General features: G+C 38.5%; 1 pseudogene; it reads left to right on the forward strand.

Annotated features, from left to right (window-relative positions):
* The first annotated feature begins 11,337 nt into the window (after positions 1 to 11,337).
* LOC112312451 (cleavage and polyadenylation specificity factor subunit 1 pseudogene) lies at positions 11,338 to 11,947 on the forward strand (annotated as a pseudogene).
* The last annotated feature ends 504 nt before the right edge of the window (positions 11,948 to 12,451 follow it).

A 12,451-nucleotide genomic window follows, 5' to 3' on the forward strand; every position in this document is an offset into this window, starting at 1 on the left:
TGTGCCCTGACTGGGAATCAAACCAGCGACCATTTGGTTTGCAGGCCGGCATTCAGTCCACTGAGCCACACCAGCCAGGGCTGTTTATTTCTATCTTTCAAAAATTCAGCAGTGTACCCTAATGAAGATCAACCTTCTATTCATAATGCTCTTTTGGATCAATTTTATTTTGTATGCCACGTATGATATTTTATTATGATTCTTTTTGAGAATGTGGGGGTAAAGGTGTGTGCTCAGTCTACCTTCAAAAGGTCCTTGTGAGGCAGATACAATTTATGACTATCTCAGGATGCAGCTCTTGGGAACACTGGCTTTTCTGTAGTTTCTTCCTGCTTCTTTCAGAGGGGAGCAGCATCAAGGCCCAGCCCTACTTCTAGGGACATACTTCACATGAAAAGTGTGCTCTTTTGTTATGGAAAATGTGAACACATACAAGAGTAAAGAGAATAGTATGATGAACCACCACTTGGTCATTACCCAGCTTCAACAAATATCTCACAAGCAATCTTGTTTCCTCTTCACCTCTATCTACTATAGTCCATGTGTGGAATTACTTTCAAGCAAATCTTTGACATCACACCAGAATAAAAACTAGCAATACGGGAATAGATTTCTAAGCCAGACTTCAGAGGCTGCTTTTGCCCTTCCCCCACCTTGTTTCCTGCCTGCTGTTAGGTGAGTGACATCATACAGCCACTGATACCTGGGCTGCGCACCTGGACCCACAGAGACACAAGCAATGGCAGGGAGAACTGAGGACGGGGTTTTTCCTAATTGTAATTTATTTTTTAAGTGAAAGGGTAAGAATATTTAGAAATACCAAAAGCAGTTAAGTTTAAAATGATATAAAAAGCTGCTTCTCACACTCTGGCAGAAGGACTGTCGTTTACCTCTGGGCTTCTAGTACCACACAGGCTTTTTATCTGCTTGTTGGAAGCACCAAGGCAGTTCCTAGTATGGACGCAGTTATTGATCTTGATGGACTAATAGACATTTCCAAATAGATATTATTTCAGAATTTTAAATTTGTTTTAACCTTAAAGTCATCTTATTTAAGGGAACAGAAAGAGCCGGGAGTATTCAAGCCAGTGTTAGTTGAAGGTTCCTAAGGCAAATTGCATTATGGCCCTGATAGAAAATATTTCTGAAGGTAACTAGCCTTATCCTTTGTCTCTGGGTTAGAAAAATAAATCAACCTAAAAATAAAAAGAAATCTCAATGACCTGTAATGTCAAATGTTTCTCAGTATTTTCATCTTTTTTAAAGTTTCAATTATTATGTCTATATAAATAATTTCCTTCTCTCTCTGTTTTCAGATCAAATTTGTTACTCAAATTGAAAGCTTTTTTTATCTATTGGGTTGGCCAAAAAGTTTGCTTGTTTTTTTCTCCCATAAGATAGCTCTAATAGGGCTTAGTTGCCATTAACTTAATTTGAAACAATTTTGTTGGAATGTATTGTGACAGATGTCATATCAGCGTGTATTTAAAAAACAACTTATCAAAACTGATGCAGTTTTGTGTGGCCATATTTAATTGAAGATGGAAGAAATATACATTTTCCAAATGTTATGCTTTATTATTTCAAGAAAAGTAAAATTGCAACTGAAACACAAAAAGAGATTTGTGCAGTGTATGGAGAAGGTGTTGTGACTGGTTGAATGTATCAGAAGTGGTTCGTGAAGTTTCATGTAGGAGATTTCTCACTGGATCATGCTCCACAGTCCGGTAGACCACTTGAAGTTGATAACGATCAAATTGAGGCATTAATTAAGAAAATCAATATTACACCAGGAGATAGCTGACATACTCAAAATATCCAAATCAGTAAAGTTATTGGTGAAAATGTAAAATGTGTCTTTTATTTTACAGAAAAAAGCATACAGACTTTTTGGCCAACCTAGTGCTTATTGGAAACACCCATGCCAATACCTAGTACACAGTAGGGACTTCAACATTAAACTTGGTGGACTATTACACAGTTCCAAATAGATATTATATCAGAATTTTCCATTTCTTTAAATCTCAAAGCCACCTCCTTCTGTTTCCACAGGTTGCTCTGGCGCGACTGTTGTCATTGGTTGTACGGGTGCTAAATGTGGTTCCTCCCTGTCCTGCATTTAGCACATCCAATTATCTACCAAGGCCTGTGTTTCCCTCCTTAGTATTTTGTCCCATATATACTTTTCAATGTCCACATTCACTACTTAATTTAGCCCCCCATTAACTCCTGCCTGGACTACAGCAGTAGCCTCCCAAAGGGTCCCCCTTGCTCCAGTCCTTTCTCTTACATTCCATCCTGAGATTGTGTCTGAAAACTCCACTTTGGTTGCCATTCCCCGTCACACTTGTGACCAGAAACCCTCCGTAATTCCTCATTGCCTGTAGAAGGAAGTCCAGTGCCTTTGCCTGGCATTGCAGGCCCTCCACACTGCAAAATCAACAAACCCTTTCAGTCTTCAGATCACTTATCTCAACTTAATAACTTTGTTTATTTGTTTTTCTTCTTTATTGTCTGCCACTCCCACTGGAAATAAGCCCCATAAGGCTTATTTCATCTCCTAATGTATCCAACCATCCACAGTGCCTAATACAATGCTTGGGAAAGAGCCAGCACTGGATAAACATAACATATTAAATGAATGAGTGTCTTTCTCGGTACTCTGTAATTCTATACTGAACCAATCTCAATTACTTACTATGTCTTCAATTACAAAATGGTATTTACTACCTCCTCATTTTGGCTTTTCCTCTTCTTTCTCTTTGGAATGTTCCCATCCTCCTCATTTCTAACTGTAAGACCCACCTCAAAGTCTGTATCCTACAAACTTCCTTCCCTGATTTGCCCTCCAAAAGTCCCGATACTTCGTTTGGACAGTCTCAGAGCATTTATCACATCCTGCTTTATGCTGTACTTGTTTATGCATGTATCTTGGTTTTGTTAAAAATTGTAAACTCTTCGAGATTGGGAAGCATGTCCCTTGTTTTGGAAATATGATCGCTACCTTTTTGTGTGTTCTACAATTGTGGTACCCACTGAGGATGTTTGGATCACTCACACTTGCATTCACTGGTAAATGAGAAGTTGAAATCTATAAATATTTCGACCTTTTCTTCTCCATTTACTCTCCAAATCCCAACTATGTTCTTTATAATGTCAATCATTGACTGGCCATTGAGTTTTCTTCTATTTTCTGTACATTATATATTTATGATGTGGTGAAATTCATCACTGGCATGGGGATTTGCTGACCCAACATGATGTGTTTTTAGACTTAAACTCCTATAATTGACTCTTGGGTTTCTGTTCACTCATTATTAATATGGATAGATTCATGCTGCTGAAACTGAGCTCCAGCTCTGAGAAAAACACTGTGTAGAACAGCTTCTGAATATCATATCCTTAATTTGAAATTGCATTAGACTCTCTAAGTTGTAAAACGTGGGAATTCAGGAGCCAGATTTACTACTTTCTAGCACTATAACTTTGGCCAAATTCACCTCTCTCAGACTCAGCTTCCTCACCTGTGAAGTGGAGATAAATACAAATAAATTAATACAAATAAATTAATTGCTCCTAGCAAGCTGGAAGCAAGCAGACAATAAAAGTTCACTTTTTTTTAGGGAAAGACATTGGAAAAGAGCTAATTTCAAGAGCTTATGTATCCCTGGGCAAGGACCTCATACCCCGAGTTAGATGTGAAGGCCAGGTGACCTCTCTGATTGGAGCCTCTCTTGCTGCAGTGGCTTTAGGAAAAGCTTCAGCTCCTAACTGCACCTATGATATAGACTCTATAGTTCTGTCTAGCCATGCTGAATTTCTTTTGCTTCCTCCAAAGGGCTATACTTCTCTCATCTCTGGATTTTTGTATGAGTTGGTTTTGTGAGCAACACCTTTCCAGCTTTACTGTCAGTTCCTCAGTAATATCTTTTGATAACTGTTTCCCCCATACCTAAAATTAGGTGTACTCATATTTCCTATGCATTGTGATAACCAAAGATGGCATTTAACTGGAGCATAATAAATAGAAGAAAAAAAAAGGAAACAAAATATAACCAGAGACATTGAAGTTAAGAGCAATCTAACAATGGACAGGGGGGAGTGGGGAGGGGACAGTGAGGACAGGGGATTACAGGAACTATTATAAAGGACACATGGACAAAATCAAGGGGGAGGGTGGAGGTGGGGGAGGGAGGGGGATTTGGCTGGGGTGGGGTGGAGGGATGGGGAGAAAAGGCACACAACTGTAATTGAATAACAATAAAAAATTAAAAAAAATAATCAAGGAAAAAAAATACTTAACAATCAGCGCAGCATCAGTATGATCAGCAAGACCATGTAATAGTCATGACTCTGGAGTAAGGTCTCAAGAGCCCCTTTAGTTGTTGGAGTGTGAGGCATTCTTGGTCATCTAGGAGAGAGACTGAGGGAACCAGGTGGATGTGGGGAGGCCCTCTGAGGCCCAGTGTAGGAACTGGATACCAGGCAGTGTAAAAGTAGTGGACTGTGTTAACAGCTGGGTTCCATGGCGTTTCTTAATAGCTGAAGGTTGGTCTTGACTTTGGCTCACTATATTTCCACTATCAAAATGCTTGCTGCACTAATTATAATTGTTTATTGTCTTGGACATATTTCCTGCCAAACTTTGACTTCTAGTCAATATATCTTTTTAATAATTGTCTTAGGTTGGCTTTCCCTGAAAGTGGAGCCAGAGTCAAAGGCTTGATGCAAATAGATTCTTTGGGAATTCATCTCAGGGAAAAGAAGTGAAGGAGTTGGGAGAGAGAGAGGAGAAAGACGAAAAGCCCATTTTAAGGGTACATTTTGTAAGCCATGCTGTAAGCAGTGGGGGCTTAATTCTGTCCTGGTAGCAAATGGAATTCCTATCAAAATTGTCTTCTCAATGAGGGAAGGTTGATTTATCCTGGGGCTCACATCCTCCTTGGTTTGAGAAAGCATTTACTCCCCTGCATTTCTGGATTGCATGTATATGTGGACAGAGGAGATTTAGAAGCATTAGTAAAGGTTCTGGGGCAGTCAGCAGAAAGGTACAAGGGCAAGCATGAGGTGGGGACATCTGTGGAGTATGAGTCTGTACATGATACACCCGTCCACTGTAGCTGCTGCTGAAATCTGAGGTGGCAAGAAGTTTGATCCAGGGCACCAGAGGTACCCGTTATAATGATACACTTGTACTATGAGCCCTAGTTTTATTTTGTGAAATTAAAAAATGTATATATCTTGCTAAGTTCCATGTTTTTCATGTTCTTCCTCAACTCTTTCTCAGTAGCTTCTCTTCTATATACTCAAAGATTTAACAAATAAATATTGAACATCTAATACATGTGAGATTTTGTTGATGGTTCCTACAATACAGCAGTGATAAGAGCCAGTTCTTGTCCTTCATAGAGCTTCAAAACTATCGGGTCCTGACCCAGTGCTACACAAATGGCTTCAGAGTACAGCACACCATTTTTAAGGGTTGAAATGGTGGATTAATAGAGCATTGCATGCAGTGATGTTCTGTTAACCCTCATCTTTGTTACCCATTCTATGCCTGGGTTTCCTCACATCTTGAATGGACATTACACGACCTATTTTTAGTACTTTAGGACTCTGTTGAGTAGACAAAGGGAGGTAATGCCCTTGTAAGTTTAATGTAGCACTGCCAACACACTATTTTTGAAAATGTAAATAAATAAATGAAATAAAAAAATAACTGAAATGTATGATAGTATTGAAAATTTTCCCTTTCTCTAATTTTGAGATTTTGAGGTTAAGATTTATAAAGTGCATGTTAATCTCAAACTACAAATCAGGGAAGTCCAGCTCAGGTTTATTGTGATGTAAACTAATCTCCTAGACCAGGGGCTTCCTTAGCAGAGGAGAAGAGAAAGGGAAGACTGTTCACTGAGCATCTGCTATGTACTAGAGTGGGCTAGGCACTTCACATTAGTGGTCTCCAGGCAAAGCCATACATGGAAGCATCTTGTCTTCGGTCCTTACCTTCCCCCTATGATACCCTTTCACTTTGTCCTTTTTCACCACTCAATGCTCAATGGATGTAAAATGTCTCACCTCCTTTTTACCATTGTTATACCGTCTGCATCCCATGTCTTCAAAGTCTGCAATGACTAAGGCTAATGTATTTAAAATACCATCTCTATTAAGGTATTAATGAAAGATACTGATATTATGAGAACTTTGCATCTCAATTCAAATAGTAATTCCAAGGCTGAGAATATGAGATAATAACATTCAGGGGAAGATAAATTTGGAGGGCAAGGTGAAGATCATGTTACTTTGCATATGACAGAACATGTAGTACCCGTCTACAGGGCTTACCCTGCTTACATCATAATGTTGAGAAACCTGTGGCATAGCTTGACTCTATGAGAAGGCCAAATTTCCATCACCATTTCCAATTCTTATGTGTCTGATTACAGTAAGACAATAACCTTTCCATGTGTTTAAGTGGGACATTAGAAAAGTAAAAAGTACAGGAGAGAAAAGGTCACCTGAAATCAACAACATTTTACTTATGAGTTCCCTAGGTTTCTAGGTAAGTGGAAAGTTTTTTTTTTTTTTTTATAAAGATTTAATTAATTTATTTTTAGAGAGGGGAAAGGAGCGAGAAAAAAAGGGAGAGGAACATCAATGTGTGGTTGCCTCTCACATGCCCCCTGCTGGGGACCAGGCCTGCAACCCAGGCATGTGACCTGATTGGGAATCAAACTGGTGACCCTTTGACTCACAGGCCAGTGCTCAATCCACTGAGCCACACAAGCCAAGTCTGTGAAGATAGTCTTAGTAATAGTATCATTTTTTTTTCTCTGATTGTACTATTAGATGTGGATTTCCAGACAACTGAGTCAGTCTTTGGTAAAAGGATAATGAATGGTAATTCTGATCTCAAATATTTTATTTTATTTTTTGTTTATTGATTTTTCTTTTAAGAGAAAGAGAAACATCAATTTGTTATTCCACTTATTTTTACATTCATTGGTTGCTTCTTGTATGTATTGTGACTGGAGATCAAACTCACGAACGTTCGTGTATTGGGACGATGCTCTAATCAACTGAGCTACCCTGCCAGGGCCTGACCTCAAATATTGACAATGCTATCCCTGTCTCAGATGCATTCATTTAGTTTTCAAAAATGACATGTCTTTTAAAAAGATTCTAAAACTGAATAATCTATTTCTTCTATAATAATATACATTTCCATTATGATTACCCTGATTCAAGTACCTTTTCCATGTATGTAGAGCACAAGTTTTCACCTTTCTTAAAAAACATTGTGAAGACTGACAGACAACCACACATGCCTTCCTATATATTTAAGTTCTGGTTAAAATAATTTTCTGTAGGAAGTGCTCATTTTTACAACCTGAAACTACTTTCAAGTGCAATTGGGTTTGGGCTTCAACAACAGTGTCAAAACAACAGCATCAATAAAGACTTTTTGCTTTCTTTTTAGGACTCTTCCACTGGCTCAAACTTTGAGTTGAATTTCACAATTAATCTTTTTTTCTAGACAAGGGCACTTTTTATAACTGTGTTTTATGATTTTATAATTTAACATATCTGATGAGGGACAAAACCTTAGACAAAACACCAACAGCTCTTAAGAAACCTTTAGACATTCATATTACAAAAGAGGCTCACAATCTGAAAGATACAGAATCTGACACATTACTAGGTACAAAATTGTCACCTTAAAATGTGAATGATCAATCTAAAGTGATTAGAGAGGAAATAATCAGTTAGTTGGAATTCCAGTAACTCCTGTGGTTTGCACAGCATGCTGTTACCTCCAGGGTGGAAGAATCTATCTCCTTGTTGTAGAAATGTATTCAGATGAACTCTAATGAAAGCAGGCATTGCATATTTTTTCTCTTCTTCTTCCAACTAGCTTTTGCTTTGGTTGGACTTTGCAGATATCAGTAGAGAACAATGACCAGGCGATTATTTTTTTATATCTTCTTATTCTGCCCCACCTTCTATACCTTTGGATGCCAAACCAAACTATCAGTTCACTTTGATCATGTCTACCACTTAATTTTAAAATAACAAAATTTAACCTTACTCTTTGACTATTTTTGAGGTGATTTTCCTCTTATGGTAATTAAACTGGATAAGCAACAAATCAGATTTTGAAAATAAAGCAGCATTTTCAAGATGTAAATCAAGATTTGTGATCAAATATGTGTGGCAAATCCAATGTCCTGTGCCACTCAGAGTGTGGTCCGTGGGCTAATACCAGCTAAACACTTGTTTCCTGCCTGTGATGTGATACAGACAAAAACCGAGAGAGAATAGACTTGAATAGAATAGAATTTCACATCTATTAAATCTAATAATAAAAATTGATTATATTTTGAATGCATTTATTGTTTTTACTTCAGTTTTCTAGTAAATTACTTTTATTATATTTTAGTAAAATAAATGCTCCTCTATGAATTGGGAAAAAAAACCCAAACCAATTCTTCACCACATACAGTTAGAGGAACACCAGTATATGTTTTCATCCTCCCTCAGAGATTCATAAAACATAATATGTAGTAAATTAGGCTCTCAGAAGTCATTCAGTAGAGAGACTCATTTAACTCAGTGTTTCTGAGAAAACAACTGAAATGTAGAACAGTATCTAAAATCTCCCCTCTCTCCAATTTTGAGACTTCGAGGCTGATTTATAAAGCACATGTTAATCTTAAACTACAAAACAGGGAAGCCTTATAACTTCTTTCTTTTGGGTTACTTCTATTAACATTCCGTGTAATTGATGTTCTACAGAACACATTTTGGGTAATGTTGAATTATGATGAGCAATGTCTATAAAGCACTTTATCTTTTTAAAAGCCTAGTAATATATTACCAAAAATGTACTAAAAGGGGAGTCAGGCAAATACCACACACTGACATGATGCCATATATATTCAGAAATGTACGTTTCAGCTATTTAACTAGGGCATGAAAACAAGTAGAACCTATTCATACACTTTTAACGTATCTGAAAGTGTTAATCCATGTAAGGATGAACTAATTTTACCTTAGATAAGGAATAAGATAAATAATGGGGAGAAAGACTTGGACTATTTACTCATGTCAAAAATAGAAGGACACTGAGCCCAGTTTCCACGCATGACACGTCGGAGCCAGCAATCGTGTTGTGAATTCCCATTGCGTTCACTCCCACGTCTTCAACTGTCTAAATTTGGGTGATATTTGGAAGATGTCAAAGCAGAGTCTAGAGATTTGGTTTTCATAATCAGGAGGCTAATCACTAACATTCTGAAATAATTCAAACAAGAAATCCAACTTCTTGCATTCCCAGTGATGCAGGGGATCACACTGTCTCACTCAAGTGACAAATAATCTGAACCAAGTCAAATGGAAACTGCAGAAAGAAAACAGAGAACATAGTTAATTTCTTCAAGTGAGGGATTTGAAAGTGATGGTGCACAGGGATAGCAGTGTATGGAGATATTTCCTGGGGACCAAGGGATAGTGGCTCACCCAACAGGGTGGTGTTTTCTTGGGGAATTCTCTGTGGTTTGGGGGTTAGTCCTTCAGCATCAGAAGCAATATTATTAGTGCTGCACAAATGACAGGTGTTAGTATGCTAATTAGTGATATGAAAGCTTACAGCAACCCTAAAGATTAAAATCAGGTACTTGGGAGAACAGTGGTGAAGAATACACATTCCAGATGGATGTTTCTTCCTAACTTCAGTTCCTGGCATCTCCACTAACTAGTTGTGTGACCTAGATGAGTGACTTAGCTCTCAGTCCTGTTGAGAGGACTGAACAAGATAATAAAGAATGCTGTCTGGCATGCAGTAAGCAACAATGGTTAGCTATTATAATTTATGTTGATAAATGCAATATCAAGTAGACTATATATTCAAATTTGCTTGATTAGCTTATCTCACCTTGTAGGCAAGCTACATAGGAAGCCAAATTACCAACAGCTGCTTAATGATGGGGCACTGGAAGGAGTTACTTCTGTCTGCATGCTTTGTAGAACTAGCCCATGAACACACAGTGCAACCGTTTCAGTGCCCTTCAAATAAGAGTCATGGATACGGCTGGCTAACAGCTTCTAGTAGGTTAGGGGCAAAAGTTGTTTTCCTGAGAGGTATTCTGCTTCTTTGTGGTGAGTCTGTATACCTATGTTCTGACCCCCTATTTGCTAGTTTTAGAGTGAAGCCCTAAGAGGACAACCTATTTCCACGATCACAGAGGTCATCTTACTGTCACCCCACCATACTCTTACCTTCCGTGAGATAGGCATGTATCCAGACTCAAAGTGAATCTAATAGTGAAGACTGGGAATTCTGGTAGCAAATAACCTATACATAAAAGAATAGCTCATTTTGAAGATTTGTAGAAACAAAGTCACAATTTGAGAAGTGATTTATGAATTTTATTGAGTACAATTAAATGTATGCAGTTGGCTATTGAACTGAAGCCTTTAGGATTTATCTGAATTATCAAGTGTCTGCTTTATCAATTTGGTCCAATTATTAAAGAAATGGATGGAGTGAATTATATATTAAAAATTGGTGAACTTATGGTATATAAATTATACCTCAATAAAGCTATTTTTAAAAAAGAGAGAGAGAAAAAAAAGAAATTGATGGAGCTTAAATAAAACTGCACCCACCAAACAAGGAGTCTCAGAATAATCCTGAAACGCTTGACTCTTGCTACACGGCAGCCAATGTGTTTAGGCCCTCCCGGGTTTGTGACATTTGGTCATCTTTTATGCAGGATCCCTCATAAGTGATGTGAACCCATGATGACATTAGAGTTGTGCAGGCAATTTTCACCCATGGTTCAGCCTATTAATTACCAGTATTTTTGTGATCTTGTTAAATAATGTTGAATGGCTACAACTAAACTTGCTCCTTTTTTATGAATAAGGTGGATTGAGTTGTGTTTGGACTGCTTTTGTTTACTATTAAAGGTCAATGTCTACGATCACTGCAATTAGCAGTGAAAAATCATCAGATTCGATCTTGTATGGATCATTGTAGAGACAAATATTAAGAAGTGTGAAGGTTCTTCTTTATTATTTCTATTTAACATAGCAGATACTTTTTGTGCATCATTCATCTGCCCTGAATTCTAAGATTAGTGTATATGAAAATAAACTTTTAACTAGCAATCTAGTGAAGAAAATAGACTCCTATTCAAATGTTACATTATCTCCCCTCCCCCCGCCCCCCGTCCTGCCACACACACACATTTCTATCGCCTTTTAACAGTAATCCCCAGCAGCTGTACATCTACCAGATAATCAGCCAAGAACTTGAACCTGGCCCCAGATGTCATGAAGAGTATCTTGCTGCTGTGCTACAGGGAGGCAAGCAAGACGTTAAGCTTTGTTGCCTGGACACAAAGCCCCTGGAAGTGAACAGTGTGGGCTTCATGGTGGACAATGCCCAGCTGGGTTTCCTGGTGCCTGACTGTGACCACAACCTGATAGTGTACACGTACCTGTTAGAGGCCAGAGAGAGCTTTGGTGGTACACACCTGCTGCCCTGGCCACGATTTCATGTGGGTGCCCCACCTTCTAGTGGAAGGAGGCAGGCTGCCATGGGGCCTGATGAGAAGTCGGTCCTGTGGAAGAGCAAACACATTATGTGGTTTGCCACACTGGATGGTGGCATCGGGCTCCTGTTGCCCATTCAGGAAAAGACTTATCAGGGTCTGTTGATGTTGCAGAATGCGCTGACCACCATACTGCCTCATCATGTCTCAACATAGACCTGTGCACCCTACTAAATGCCATGCACCACATCCTGGACCGGAAGCTGCTCAACTGCTACCTATACCTGAGCACCATGGAGTTCGGGGAGTTGACTGAGAAGATTGACACCATGCCCCACATCATCCTAGATAACCTGTCAGAGGCGGATGGCACCATTGCCCACTTCTAGACCCCTGCACAGCTGTTGCACCCGTGCCCTGCCCACACCCATTTTTTGTACAAAACTCAAGGAAAAAGGTTTGTTTGATTTGAGAAAAAAAATCTCCACCATTTCTACTTGGCAATGAACCTCCAGCATCACACTCAAAATCAACTTAGAGCTTTTATTAAGTACATTCTTTACCCAAATCCAAACAAATACCTTGTTTTTTTTCTTATGTAAAACATCCTCCTAAAGAGAAAAAGTACAAGTATGTATGATTGCTTTCAAATCTTAGATGAGGTAAGTTCAGTGTTCAATAACTTCATCAAATAAGGTCCAAATTTTATGGTACAAATGCCAGGCTTCACAGGTCAGTGAGCTTTTTCAAATGGTACATAGGCTGCCTCTATCAAATTTGTACAAAGGAATTGATTTTGGTGGTTGGAATAAGGCCATTTTAGTCTTGCTGCAAGCTCTCCAGAAATAATGGTGCTATATTAGAAGATAAATTATAAATAGAGTACTGTTTTT

The sequence above is a fragment of the Desmodus rotundus genome, chromosome 13, assembly GCF_022682495.2.
Source record: "Desmodus rotundus isolate HL8 chromosome 13, HLdesRot8A.1, whole genome shotgun sequence".
NCBI classification, from domain to species: Eukaryota; Metazoa; Chordata; class Mammalia; order Chiroptera; family Phyllostomidae; genus Desmodus; species Desmodus rotundus.